This window comes from Pinus tabuliformis, chromosome 8 (genome assembly GCF_031772625.1).
Source record: "Pinus tabuliformis cultivar Carrire ecotype Pingquan chromosome 8, CPIR1, whole genome shotgun sequence".
Classification (NCBI taxonomy): Eukaryota; Viridiplantae; Streptophyta; class Pinopsida; order Pinales; family Pinaceae; genus Pinus; species Pinus tabuliformis.
In genome coordinates, this window is record NC_142294.1 from 429,528,957 (window position 1) to 429,545,223 (window position 16,267).

The window sequence follows — 16,267 nt, forward strand, 5'->3', positions numbered from 1 at the left end:
CTATCCATCCCCTGAGCAATCCATAGAAGAGGATTATCAACCTCTGTCAGAAAGATTAATAGATCTTCAAACTGCTGTTATAGCCAAGAAAAAGCAAAAAGGAAAACAGAGTGAACAAAAGAAGAGTACTAGTTCATACTTAAGAAGGAGCACTAGGCTAAAAGGGAAGGGGAATAAAACCAAAGAAAAATAGTCTCACTTTATTGATTTAGATGAAGAGACACTTGAGAAATCTCCAACTCAGCCAAGCATTGAGTCAAGTCTTCCACGTGAGGAAAGCCCTTTTCGGCTGGAAAGAGAGAGCAGTCCTCCTCCACCAGATTTTGAGTTTAGGCCGAGAAAGACACATGAGGTAGATTCTAATCAGCAAGAGGCATACAATTATCTGGAAACCTTAGAACAATCAGCTATAGGACCAAGTACCTCTCTGCCACCTGATGCACAAGTTCAGTCTTTGAAACAGGAAATATTTTAGTTTGAAGTCCTAAATAGGCATATCATACAGGAAAATGAAGCACTCAAAGAGCAGAGTAAAGTAGACAAGATTGTCCATGATAATACCATGCTCCATTTAGGATTGTGGCAAAAGAAAAACAGAAAACTGAAGAAGAAGTGCAAAAAGTTAAGCAAAGCATTGATTAACCTCAAGTTCAAATGCCTAGTCAGGAAGCCAAGGATGATGTTAGCATCAAGGAAGAAGAAAAGAGGGCTAGATGTCCTTGCATAAGCATCAGAACATATGGATTAGAGGGAAATAACTCAATTTTGGTTGCATGAGGACATGCAACACCTTCACAGTGGGGGTATGTTGAGCCTCAAACCTGCACCTTCCTATAGACCCTCTCAGCCTTCCTTTTCCACTTATTTCATCCACCCAGCTGTTAAATCATTGCATTGTAGTTTAAAAAGAGCTTTTTATATGGTTTTATGACTATGCTTATGATTGTTGTTTGGTTTATTTTTTTTGTTCATGCAGCTGCGGAAACTTGTCAGTTTCCGCAGCCAGCACATGTTTCCGCAGCCAGCACAGGATTCTGCAGCTATTTTGTTAAAAGCTGTGCTACAGGTTTCCTATGAAGAAACGAGCCACATGGGCAAGCTCCAGGTGATGGATACATGGAACGTGTCCCTTCAAATCAGCCAAATCATCCATAGAAGGTCACGGTCAACGAGGGTCAAAGGCAAAGCCAACTAAGGAGTTCAGCGGTGGCACGTCTCTGTTTTGAGCACGTGAACGTTACGTGGCACAGTCCTCAACTCACGAAGACACCGGCACACCTGGAGATCATTTCTGTAACATGAATCTAACAGCTACCACTCCGGAGATATAATAGACATGATGACAGTTCCGCTAGATCTCGGCTGAAGGGATCTACGTGTCTTTGGAAACACAGTCAATAGTGTAGGAGTTAGTTAGTTAGTTTCAACATTTTGTCATTATAAATAATGCGTCAATGAACGCTGTAAAGAAGCTTTTTTTCGGATATGTAAATTCTGAACTGTTGTGTTATCACCCCACTGTTTATATATGTTGTTGTTTTAATATATGAGAAGACTTTTCTGAGTTTATTCGTGTGACTACTTGTTGACCGACTGAAGTGGCAGAGGGCCCCTGCACGCTGAAGCCTTGTAAAGTTTTCATTTGGTTTTATTATGTTCTTGTATCATTAGCTTGTACATAACACACTGTTTGATGTTTCTTAACTCACTGTTGTTTATATTTTCACCTCTGTTTTCTTATAACTATCCACTGATCAGTGCTTTTCTGCAGGTTTTCTTAGGTAGCCCGGGCAAATTTTCATCTTTTTGATAAGTATTGACATATGAGATCATCTTGTCCTTCCTGCTCACTTTCATTTTCTGAAGTTTAATTTCAGCACTGTCTTTTCAAGTTGTGATTTGCTTACTTATTTTTTTTTGTTATTTAGATATCATACTGCTCATCAATTTATGGTTTCTTTCTATAGTGAAGTGACTCTATTAGCAAGAAATTAGAATGTTACTAACTGTAGTGTGATTTAGTTATCATATTGCTTAAACTTATTCATGATTGCTTCCCACAAGGTAGATTGAGCTGAAGGGTAAAGGATCAGAAGAGTTGAAATAGTGTGATTAGTTTCCTTTCTGCAATTTAATTTCTTGTAATTTAGTTATCATATTGCTTAAACTTATTCCTGGTTGCTTCCCACAAGGTAGATTGAGCTGAAGGGTAAAGGACCAGAAGAGTTAAAGTAGTGTGACTAGTTTCTTTTATGCAATTTAATTTCTTGCCATTTAGATAGCATACTGCTTGACTTATTCATGATTACTTCCCACAAGGTAGATTGAGCTGAAGGGTAAAGGATCTGAAGAGTTTAAGTAGTGTGAATTAGTTGCTTTGTTTTTGGTTTGAGTTGCTTTAAATTCAGTTTTTACTTTCTTTTCATTTAGCAGCAAGGATACTGGGCCATTGTCATTAGTTCACTATTTGATGCATTTATTTTCTCTTAAGAATTGATTTCAGTTTAGTTGTTTTAAAGCTTTCTTCTTGAGCACTTTCAAGTTTGAGAAAATCACTGTAGAAACCACCATCACCATCCATACTCCATGCTTCACTTTCATTTTTTCCATCACACATTAGGGAAAGATAAATCCAAAAACAAACTAAAAAAAAACTCAAAAACGACAAAAGATTAAGGAAATGGTTATCTAGTACATATAGTACACTTCACTTCGTCAGTTTATGAACCCCGGATTGACATTTTAAATAGTAATTTAGATCACACTAAATTGACCAAACAGGCACCACATGCAGTTGAGGGGAGCCTTGTTGTGTTTGATCCAGGCCCATAGTGTGGATAGCAGGACTTGTGGGATTTTCTTGAGACAACGCTATGAGATTCAGTGCCTCAGGGGCATGATAGATATTCTGCAGTGGAGGAGAAAGGTTGATGCACGAGTTGAAAACCATAGGTTGGGAGATGAGATGATATTTTGTAGGGGTGGCATATCGTTCATCACTGAGCTTACACTTGGGGAGCTCATCATGGGGGAGACATGTGCCACTCTTTCACGGGGTATGTTGAGATCTTGCATGAGTATAGGATACCATGTATGATTGAGGAAAGTTTCCAGTGGGTTTTAGGGCTCCAGACATTGTATTAGCACATTATCAAGAGCGTGGATAGCAGACTTAGTGGTGATGGTTGTCAGGAGGAGGATGGATCCACATACATTGAGTCGATTATGAGTATCAGAAAAAAAATTATTGGCTGCATTTAGGGGATATCTATTTGGCACCTGCATATTTCAACGATCATCAATAATATGTAGTGGCAGGAATAGGGCAATTTATCATGCATCATATTAGTTCATGATATATGGAGCATATATATTTATTGCATGTAGGAACTAGAGATGAGGCATGGATGGATTCCAACAGTTGTCAGAGCTATGTCACAGGAGATCTGGCTATGGGATCTGGGAATACAGTTGGTTGATATATCACTATCATGATGAGCAGAGTCATGGAAAAGAGTGATATAGTTCACTCTTCAGTTGAAACATGGGAGTTCGTGGAGGCCTTCATCGTATGGAGAGGTAGGTTTCCCCTGTTGTTTCACAGGTTCAGGGTTACCTTTGGATGGGTTGGCTTTGGAATCATTTAGATGCCTGGGTAAGATGTATTTGACATTTTTTAGTGTTTCACTATTGGGTTTTAGGAGAGGAGGATATGGTATGTGCATGATGGGAAGTCAGTTGTAATCAGAGTGGTGCAATGTCGACATGGTGGCATCCTTTTTAGATTATCATGGGGCCCTAGTATCGAGGGATTAATTTATGATAGGATGGTGGAGGGATTTAGGATGACAAAATGGCACATTTGGGACCCCGATATTGTTTGCAGTGACAGTTTGGTCAGCAACAAGAGGGCACTTGTTCAATAATTGCTTGAGGACAAGCAATTTTTGGCGAGGAGGAATATAATATCCCCAATTTTGTGAGCATGGAAGTCACTAAGGAATTTTACCCAATTTTAGTAATATTAATTAAAAAGGGGAAAATGTTATTGGAGAAAGGTGGCTAGTATTACTTTATTGGAGAAAAACGACATATTATTATTTTATTAAATGGTGACAAAAGCGACTTAGTAGAAAATGCCCCCCACCAATAAAATAATATTAAAAAAAAGAAGTCTAGAGGAATGAGGAGAAATTATAAAAGGAGGATGGACTCATTTTGTGGATTATCTTCTACATTTGCAAACAAACACTCACTTGTACGCTTTGTTGTTTAGCAAGTCTACTAGATGTTTAGCCACGAATCTCTCACGTGGGAGATTCAACCTCTACTTTGGGGGACCATCCGTGCATGCCCTAGGGAGGCTATTGTATAGGAGATTTCAGGGAGTCAGGGGCAACAACACACATCAGTCACCAGAACAGAGAGATGGAAGTGTGTATTTTTGGGAAACCAGAAAACACGCAAAGGGAACTGAATATCAGTAGGGGACTCATTGCTTATCGAGAGATATGGGAGCTGAGGAGGTAGCATAAAGCAAGAATTTTCACTAGAGTTTGCAGCTAGCTGAGCCAACTGCCAACAATTCACATTTCTAAGCGGAGGGACAGTGCAGACACCACCCAACAGAAATTCGTGGTGTTTGGTGAGTAGTTGATCTTGGCTAAGAGTCATTTGGGTAGTGGGTAGTTGGATATCAGGGGTAAATCTAGCATTTTGGAGGAGTTTGTAGAGGGATTTGAAGGTAGTTTGTAGCATATCAAATTTGGCAGCCATAGCTGGGGTGAGGCTCCAAGGGGGTCAAAAATTAGAAGTCAAAACTACCCAAATTCCTTTCTAGTTTTTTCGTGGTTTTTGACAAGGATCACAACCCTAAATTTATAGAAATTTCTGGGCAGTTTTTAGGTTCCAAATCAAGGGGTCAAAGTCATCCAGCAGTGTAGAAAAACTAGGCCAATCCCTAAGGGGTCAAATTTGGAAGGTCAAAACTAAGGAAAACCCTTTCTAGGTTTTTCTGGGTTTTTGGAGAGGAGGACATCCCCAAAGTTGCAAAAAATTTTGGGTTGTTTTGAGGGGGTAAATCAGAGCTTGAAGTCAGCTAGTAGTGCGGTTTTGAGGTGACAACACAGTTTTTTGGGAGCAGCAAATTCACAGCAGCTGGGCACTTTGTATTGATCACTTGAGGCTTGTAGCTTTCCTTGTGCAAGCCTAAGAGCACCTCATCCAACTTTCATTATACTCCAGTTTATTTATTAATGAAAAATGAGTCGACTTGAGTGTTGATGAGAAATTTTTGTTCATATGTTCCTTACTAAAATTTTATTGTGAATGTTATTACTATCTTTTCCAGGTGCCGCAACATTTTGTGTAACACACCCGACAGTGCAAGTGGGCCCTGAGCCATCCAAACCAGATCTTGGTCTGCCATGTCTTCATTGTTCTTTTCTCCTTCTTCATCAAAATCTGATTGGTTTTCTTCTTCTTCTTATTCTTCACTACCTAACCCCTGAAAAGTATCATTCAAGAGTACAATGTTGTCACCACCAACACCATTTAAGGTTGGAAGTTTCTTTGGTTTTTCTACATTTCTTCATAATCTTCTAACTCTTCAAGGGTGGCAAGAAACAAATCTTCAACTATTGATACCACTATCCTAGGGGGGGGGGGTGGTTTGTTTTCTTTGGAAAACATGGAAGATTATGTACCTAGGTATCAATCCAATAGCTCTTGCAAACTTTTAGGTGATGGGGTAGAAGGCTCGGATCTAGTCATAAGAGATTTCACAAGCTTGTACAATCACAGGCTAAGAAATATTACCAACTTTAGGAATGTGCGGAGTGGAGGTGTTGGGAATGTTGTTGCCTTGACTAGAGGATGTAAGATTGGGGCTGGTGAGGTTATCATCCATAAATTCTAGTTACCCTCCTTCTAGTGCTAGAAATGTTGACGGTACTGGACCCACCAACATTCAAGGGGTCTTCCCAATATGTGGTCCCAATTAGACCTCACACCATTTAGGATAGGAGACCCATCTAGGATATGGCCCAGTTGTCAGTTATATTAAAGATATACCTTGGCTCTAGTTGTCAGTAAGAGAGAGGAGTACAAATGTGCCTTTGAAAAGAAAGGGGGTCTTCCTGGTGAGTGTTTGATCATATGTGTGTCAAAGTTATTTCACTGCAGAGGGGAGGAGAAGTGAGAATCTTAAAGAGAGGTAGCAGTACCACCCTAGTAGAGACACACATGAACAAGAAGGATCCATAAAATATCAAGTAGAATAGTCCACAGAGATGTGACGGTCATTGAAACCAATGTAAAAAAGAATATTTGACTAATATCCAGTGGAATAGCCCACAAGGATGTGATAGTGATGATAGCAATTATGGTACATTCTCAATATGATAAGTACCAAAATAACCAAAATAGTTCAACTACTTTAGCATAGATGAAAGAAAACATGAATTACAAACATTCACATAATAGTCTTACAAATATCCATAATCCATGCATGAAGAATGTGTTGGCCCATAAGGATTCTTATATCAAGTAAAAGTTCCAAGAAACATGTATACAATGAACACCACTAGCTCTGATAGTAGAGAATTGGAGCCACTCCTTTCTCCTCAAAAGAGCTAGCTTATCTCTCTACTTCTTCGCAGGAGGAGCCAAGGTGAAAAGTCCTTTACTCTTACAATGAGGGTGTATATATAACAATAAGGAAGTGATGCTTCATCTTCCTTATGACTCTTCATCTACCCTCATGATTGTTTGACTCCTTATGACTTTACAAATTTACATGGCTCTTCATATTTGTTACACAGTAATTTGTCACCAACATTCATATCAATCCCCAAGCGACATCTCCACTGTGTCATACATCATATAAACATGTCCATATCTTCCCACTCATTTAAGAAGATCAAGAAAGTGCTCTCTAATCCTGAAGATTGACCCTTTTACCTATGTTTCTGCATCGTCGCGAGTAAGTGTCATTATTCTTGCGACGATTCTCTGTGTTGAACTATAATGTCGCACCATCATCGTAGGGGTACATTAGTTTCTTGCGATGGTTGGATTTTAGGGCTCGGCGCAAGTTCTCTAATTTCTTCTTGCGACGATTTGTCTGAATGCATTGCTTCCATGCGACATCATCACTAAGCCCTAGTGTATGACTCGCGATGATCTAGATATGGCGAATTAGTTCAAACAGTCAGCCTTTTGGGTGATTCTAGAGCTAGTTGTTGGGTCAGATTGGGTCACCTTTCCTCCTTTGGGATGATAGTTCTGCCTTTTGTGAAACCTCCCTTGAGGATAAGCTCCCTCTCCCTCATTTCATGGAGGCTCCTCCTCCTATAAAAGCACTCACCATTGCTATGATCAGCTAGTTACTGGTTGCTAGTTCCTAGTTCTTGGTTGGATTGAAGCAAATTAGCTAGCTTTGGTGTAAGTTTGCAGTGTGAATTGTTGATAGCTTAGCAATTGGTTGTGGAGTGCCTTAGCCTCGTATTAGAGCTTGTGAGTGAGAAAGTGAGTTACCATCCATTTGGGAGATCCATTCTTGAGAGTGAATGCTTGAAGAAACATATTGGCTAGACCCTTCGAGAAGGCTTGTGACATCAAGGCTTAGTTGTAAGCTTTGCTTTTGATTTATTCTAATACAATCAATGATGATTTCCTATGTCTTGTGTATAATATTCTTGATAGCTTATGGCTCCTTGACTCTATAAGTAAATAGATCATTGTTATTTCGGAATTACGTGTTTTGTTGTTCTCTTGTGTTGTTTCAAGTTGATTTCTCATTGAGCAGAAGGAAACGATAGCTGGGGCAGCCCAACGGAAGCTTCATTGAACACCAATTTGAGGTAGGCATTCAACAATGACTATTTAAGGAAATTGATTGTTTTTTTTTTTGTTGTGACTAGACCCACTCTAGGGCTAGAAGGGTTGCCTGTGTCCGTAGAGGGAACATTTCCTACTTCACAAGATTCCACACATGTCATTTGGACTTCCACTTTACAGTACATTTTCGAAACATAATTTACATCATTAACCAAAATGGTGTGGCATGTGTCAACTCATGACATGACATGACATGACACTGCTGACATAGACTACTTGATGATGTGGTAATTTTAAGCCATTGTTGCTACTATGTCTTGAGGTTCTTCTTGAGAATGCTTTTCTTTTCATCTCTGCATGGATTGGTGATAAGGAATCTTCAATGATCCCAAGTCTTCAATGGTGATCACAAATTGGTGTTCCTTTGATTTCTCCTAATTTATCAGCTTTCATACTCAGGTATAAGAATGCCTTTGAACATGTTTTTCTCCTTCATCTCCTTCATCATCTTTCTATTGGCATGATAAGTTACTTGTTTCTACAATTCACTCATGACGAGATGGCATTAGTCTGAAAATAACCTAGTCTAAGATTTTGCATATTTATACATTAAATAAGTGAGAACTGAATGGAAAGTTGGGAAAGGGGCTCAGTGGCTCTGCATTTGTGCAGTTCAAGTATTCAAGGGGGAGTCTTAAGGCTTGATACTTTGCAATGCATAGTTTAGGCTAGGCTAAGGGAGAAAAGTGCACAATTCTGGAGATCAGTGAGACAGACTGAGAGGATGAGCATTGAGTCAGCACATTGCGCATTTTTGAGAGACAGGGGAGACTGGGCCATTGCGCAACTCAGGGGCTCAGGGAATGAGCTTGAGGCTAAATACTACGCAATGTGTACTTGAGGCTAGGCTGGGCAGATGGATTGTGAAATTTTGGGAGCCAGAGTTGGGGCTTGAGCACTGGAACTACGTAATGAAGCAGGCTTGGGAGGCAGGAGTTGTGAATTACGCAACATGAAGAGGCAAGTTCAAAGCTAGGGGATTGATACTTCAAAATGAATAGTTCAGGGAGGCAAGGTGAAGCTAGGTTTCTTGGTTGAGAAGATTTTCAGAAAATGGCTAAGTGCGTGATAGGTGTGGCTGATGTGAACAATGATGAGACTTCGAATGTGATCACACACTTAGAATTCTTGATGACACAAGAACATAGATAATCCATGAAACATGAACAATGCATTTCCCTCTATAGCTTTATGACAAATTATGAAAGTGTGACACTTAAGGTACACTTTTTAACGACCGTGATGACACTTGTGTGACACTACTTAAAAAATTAGAAATTAGTGGGATGAATGTTTATGTTATCACTATGTAAATTTCTCTAGGCTGAAAAGAGAAATACAAAGGTAACCATTGACCACTTTTAGTCTAGAATCCCGCCCTACTGGCCTTGGAGAGGGCTCTCTCATTTGTTGTTGCTCTCAATCAACTAAATGACTAAAAGTTTCTAGATCTTAGGTTGGCTATGATGGTCAAAAGGTAGTTTTAGGATTGATGTCTATAGCCAAGTGTAGGAAAGTAGAGCTACTCCAAATCATATCTTTCTTTAGCTCCAAGTGAATAAGGGATGTGATGAAATTCGAACAGAGGCAAGATATGCAGACTTATTGATATCATATCGAATTTCATTATAGTGAATGGGTGAGTGGATCAAGAGGAAAGAAAACACATTAATCATCAAAACATTGATGAGTTCATATTTCCATAGAGGAAAAACATGACACATATGATCAGCTGATTTAAATCAGAGCACTAAGTGAATTCTGAAAATATTTCCTTTCAAACCAAGCATGAGGAAAGTTTACACCATGAAATATATATTATAAATAGATCAGAAGGAAACAAATAAACATATCATAAGTAAACACAAATACTAATAAATACTGACACAAGAATCTTTGTCAAAAATGCACCTTCCTTCTTCTTTTCACTTGGGAAATTAATACAAAAATTTCAGAAAATGTAGAATAGATTCCTTTCCACACTAACTAGAACCTTTCACGATGTTTTTACCTCATTATATACAATATGGAGTTACTATTACCACTCTAGGTGGTTGGAATCCCTTCATAGAAGTCAAAACTAAGCTAGATACATTGCATTCTTACTTACCTGAAAAATAGGAGAAGTTTCACTATTGACCAATACATTTTCAAAACACTAACTAAAAGGAATATTTTCTTAACAACTTTAATTACTTGATTTAATGCTACAAGAAACCTATTCAACTATTCAAAATTGATTCTAGAATTTAAAAAATTTGAATTCGCAAAGAAAATAGTTGACTTTCTACTTGCACAACAGAGTGTAGCATACCTTCATAGTTGATATGGTTACAGCTGCTTCCCAATGAAAAAAATAAAATGGGTATGTTTGGAATGGTAGTGTGATGGTGTAGAACCCCTGAGGTAGTTTTTCAATGCTTGCATACCTCTTATATGGTTGATTTCCATTTGCACACCAGATGTGTAACAACCTCTGAACTTCATATTTGTAATTGAATTTTCTACTTCAAACAGATTAAGGAGCATACTTATCACCTACATACACCTTATAACACCTTATCCATGCTTCAAAACTCCAAAATTCCCATCACTTCATCAAAATGTGGCTCTATGCAACTTACGTAGTAGAACCTTGCTACGCAAGTGTAGCTTCAACAAAAACTTGACTAAATAGGGAATTTGAGCAACATTTCAAAGAGAAAAAATTGATAACTTTTCTCCTATTTCAAAATTTAATTTTAGGTAGCTTCAACTAGAATATCAAGTCTTCTCCTCCTTATTTTTCTTCTAGATTCCTTGGCCTCAATGAGCTTCTGCTTAGCCAAACTGAGTCTTCTTTTTAATACCAAATTCTACACATACAAACTTTTCACTTGCCTATGTAGAGGCAAGGTCCACTTCAATTTGTATTTAGCCTTATCAAGCACATGCTCAGTAGCTTATAACTACCTAACAAATACAACATATCCCTGTGATCATTTCTACAAGTTGGTCCACCTATTTTTGAATCCCTTCAAGTTGTTCCAATGACTTCTCATATTCCTTCTGCTCATCAAATACTGACTTTAGCTCTAGGGGAAGAGTGTTTTTCATCTTCTCTTCTATTCTACCTTTTAGCCTAGTTGCGAGCTTCCTTGGTTGTTCAGTTGTCTCCTTTACCTCTTCAACATCAATAATCAATTTAATTTTTCCTTTTGCAGCATGTACCGATGTTTTTCCTGATGGTCCTCCTTCACTGGGCTGAACAATTCCTTGGGATACTTTATGCCTAAGCTCTCTATTTTGTTGTTGCAAATGTGCTACTGTGAGATGAGATTTGTCAAGTTGGTCTTGAAACCTTGTGATTCTCAGATCCTTGTCTTCCATTTCAACCTCTTGGTCACCAACATCAAATTCCTCAGGTACATCATTTGATGGCTCTATTGTATTTTTAGGAATATCCTCCTCAATTATCTTCTTTGTTACAGATTTGGTTCTTGGTTTATGAGTCACTTTCTCTTCCTCATGTGAAAACTGCAGTTTCTTACCTTTCTTTTTGTCTTCTATCCTTTTTTCCATCAAAGGCTTCTTAACTAATTCTTTTTTGTTGGTGAAGCTTCAGGTGTTGCCACATAAGGAGTGCCCCTTTTTGTCTTAGTAATATCAGATGAGCCAAAAGGCCTGAAGCTACTAAGAAATTATCCCAAGTCCTCTTCCTCTTCTCAAGCTCCTTCAAAACTGAAAATTTGACTAAATAAAAATGGAATAAGTTGGGCACAAGATTTTCGCCCTTTGACTGGACCCTATATGCCATCTTACACAAGCTCTTAAACAGATAATGAGGCAAATTTAGACTTCTCTTTCTAGTAAAATGCATCAGGAGCCTTATGTGATATTGATATATCCTATTGAAGCGCCCCTCACAAGTGAAGTACCATTGTATGAATCTAAGAAGTTTCCTATAATGATCTAACATGTAGCTTCTTGGAAATGTAGGCTCAAATTTGTTCTTATATTGAGGTTTGAGGAAGTCTTTGTAATGTGACACATCCAATTCCATGCCCTTAAACCAGTTTTCTCCTGCCAAGGGTATATTTGTTGCTTCTTAGATGGTTTCTTATGAAACAATGAACTCAATATCTCCCATCTTGACTTCATTACCCTTGAAATTGAATGCAAAGAGTCTAGTGAGTTGAAAATGATGACTTGTGGCTTGAACCCTCTCACAAAAAGTAATGTAGCATGTCTATTCGAAAGCAATATAAATGGTCAGGTCTTCATTAACTAAATAAATATTTTGTGGTTCATGATGCACTACATCTCCTCCTATTGAATTCTTTTTGTTTTATGGAGCCTCCATCTAGATTGTGTAGGATTAAAAACCTTCCCCAAGACAAAATTGTGCAAAGAAAAATGGAAAATAGAGTCTCAGTGAAATAGGGTATTTTGCGTAGCAAATGCACAGCAAGATGATGGAGGGTTTTGAATGAGGGCCTGGCTCACTCTCAGCTGCAGGTAGGGACTTGAAATTTTAAAGGATGATAATTAAAATGAAAATTAACCAATAAGATGACCAGAAATAGCACTACACACACAAATAGATGATACACAGGGTTGCGTAGCGGGGGCGAATGCACATCGAAGGTTATCATATACCCAACTTATTTAAGACTCTGTGGCTAATTGGAATGTGCTATACTGAGCTCATTCAATGTGAAATATTCAACAAAAAAGAGGAAAAACCTTACTTAGAGACCTGAGAGCATTTAACCTCCTTGCACAGCAGTTGCGTAACACTGGTTACTCATGCAGTAGTTGCGCAGCGACGGTTTCCCTCAAGATTTAAATCTTCTTCTTTGGATTTTGAAATTTTCTTGCATCTTGACACTTCTCTAGCGCTTGGAATGAAACACATATGAGGGAGAATGGGAGAGATTCAAGGAAAATTTGAATTTTATGCCACTGAAAACCTCTTTTGAATCATGATTGTGGTTTTGAATCATGAAATTGAAGTGACATGAGAGGGTAATTTTACAATCATTAGTAGGTCATGACACTAACTATCTCATAACTAACCCTAAACTGACTCATATGACTGGCACGACCTCTACAAATGACTTAAAATGAACAAATTCCTTATGACATGACGCCTTTCACGCTCATAATAACTCTTTTCCCTCCATGATCTCAAACTTCAAATTATGACCCCTCATGGACTCTTTATGACTTTAAAATTTTGAATTAGGGTTAATAGACTCTTTTATGACACAAATATTTACAATGACTTTGATCAATTTGATTCTTTTGTACAAAGACCCTTCATAGGCTAACTTTTTACAACAAGACCCCCAAATGAATAGTAAGACAAAAAAATTATGATCCCCATATTATAGGACCCTAACCATTTACATGGTTATAAAAACTCATTTACACAAAAATGACGTATTGAAACCACCAAAATAGGCTTATATACATGACGTGACAACTAACATGTGAAAAGATGACATTTTTCCTATATTTTTAAGGTACCAAAACACTTCAATAAAACACATGGAATAAGCTTCAATGTTTGCGGCAACAATGTACAAGACTAGGGAAGGTTCCAAAATTGAGCATTGGCTAAAATTTTGGAGGTTATTGTAGCAACAACAACACTTCCATGTTTCAAACTTCTCGAAGGAAAGCATAGCATTTTTGTCTTGGTTGTTTCTAGACTAAGCCATTTTGAGTAGGGAGTTTAATTTTGTCCACAGAAGCAATTTATCCATAAAAACAACTTGGCGACTCCACTGGGGAATGGGATGTTCTTTAGTGTATTTCTTTGTCTAACCATTTAGAACCTCTAAAATAGACTCTATTTATGTTGTTCAGAATGACATTGGATTTAGGGAAGTTTACTTTCAAGCTTGATTAGGGTTCATTTCTCACTTTTTCTGTGAATCATCCCCATCACACTTTTTCTTCTATGACAGTGTGACTCATCACACTTTTCCTTTGTATTAAATGTGATGCATCTCACTTTTCCTTTGTATTAAGTGTGATGAATCGGTGAAATTGCACTGCATTGCAATTTTTCTATTCATTAGGTGCAACCCATCACACTGGTTTCCATATACTACTTGCAATGATCCTGTAAGTGAAAAAAACAATTCTTTCTCTTTTCCTTGCTCTGAATTATGCCTTATTTGCAATATCTTCCTGATTCTCTAATCTGTCTAAGGTCTCTGTAAATTCACCAGCTTGTGTGAACTTTAGTTTGATTACTCTTTGATAGGAAATCACTTTTTTCTTGTCAATTAGAGATTTTTATGATTTGGCTTGGATATATTCATATTAAAGATGTAATCTACATGATTTTCTTTTGTTTTAGTAAACTAGTCATAGTTTGAGTTTTCTTTGCATTACGAAAATTCAAAAAACAAAAAATACAAACCTTGGGGCTTTGCATTTGTGAAATTAGAAGTGTCTTTGAAGGTATTTTTTGGGAATATATTTTCAACTCCTCTTATTTAGTTAGAACTTCATTGAATAAAAACAGTTCATTTTATCATGCTAGTTGTATTCTAGGAGTTCAGGTGAATTCATTTCGAGCCTTGAAACTGAAAGCTTAATCAAGATTAACATTACAATTTATCACTTAAAATAAGGATAATTTGAAACATTAAAGGCACATTTAGTAGTTTAGGCTAGAAGATGGGTTCCAACATCTATAAATGTAGGATCTATCATATATTATGGGTTCCTCAATTTCCCATTACCTTGGAAGGAAAAACCATATATGTTGACATTATGGTAGTCCTAGGCGCCTTGGATTTAAAATTTTCTCCTTCGGCATGACTATGTTTATGCCATGAACATTTTCATGTCCACACTCTTTCGAGTGATGTGTTTCCCGCATGATGGAAAAATTATGACTATTGATCATCTTTCATTCATTGGTCTTGATTTGACTTCCAATCATCCAACTTCCCTAAATATTCCTAATATGCAAGTGGTAGCTCCTCTTCAACAGGTTAATTATGTTGCAACCTATTTCATCCCTGCACCTACTGATGAAGAAGAACCTCTCACTGACTACTCGACTTATTTTAATCTAGATCCAGTAGGTGATAGGATAAATTATTTAATAGGGGCATTGGATCCTAATCCTCCTACCCATATTGGATTCTTTGATATGTCTTCCTTCCAGAGCATTATTCTTTCATCTTATGAGAAACTCTTGGAAGGTATGGCCTCTTGGGGGTCATGATCAAGGTTCGGTGAGCAGAGTTATTTTTCTTGTGTCAATCTCATTAAACAATGAAACGGATTACATGAGCAAAGTTCCTTTCTTATGTCAAGCTCGTTAAAAAATGACACAAGGTTCTAGAACAAAGATACTTTATTGCGTCAATCTCGTTAAAAAATTAAATAGGTTACCATGAGCATAGATTCTTCTATGTTTCAAGCTCGCATAAAAATGAAACAACCCTATGAACATAGTTCCCTTTCTGTGGCACCTTTGATTCATCCTATTACATGATCCTCTTCCTTCCTTCCTAGTGAAAATATTTCTATTAGTAACTAGAAGGCTATGAGTCCATGAGAAAAGGTTGTGGATGAAATGAATCTAGGGTGGCATGCCTCTACTGTTATGTTAGGGGCATTGTACTTATCTCAAGCATAGTTTTTTCTTTGTTTCAAGCTTTTTTAAAAATGAAACCACTCTCAAGCATAGTTCTCTTTATTTCAAGCTTGCGTAAAAATGAAACTACTCTCAAGCATAGTTTTTTTCTTTGTTTAAAGCTTGCATAAAAATTAAACCACTCTCAAGCAAAGATTTTTCTTTTTTTTCAAGATTTTATAAAAATGAAACCTATTATCATGATATTCTTGTGATTTCCATTTTTTATCAACCTTTTTCTACTAGATGAGCCTTCGTTTTCTCACTCCATCATCATCATATGCTTAGCCAATTATTCACTTTCACTTGGTGTTTTTCCCTTTCTAGTGGAACCATTGTGATGAGTGGTCTTATTATCCTGCCCCTTGACCGTTTTGAGCAGTTCCATCATGAATGGAACCAATTGTTGCCCTTCATACCACTCATTTCTCTAGGAGAATTTTCATTTAATCTCTTTTTAGACTCCTAAAACATGAAAATATTATCGAGCACTTGTCTCTTTTGATCTCATTAAAGTAAATGAAAGGACGTCTACCTAGTATAAGTTCAACCCTTTTCCAGACTAGATGGACTATTTACAAAAGAGGAATACTTTAGTCAAACATGGCTAAAAGGTTCTCCTAGGGATTTTTTTATGCCTTTTCAGGCCTAAGAGACTAAATTTACGAAAAGGAACCTCTCAGAGTTTTTTTTTTCACCTATTTTTCAAACTCTCTAAACATG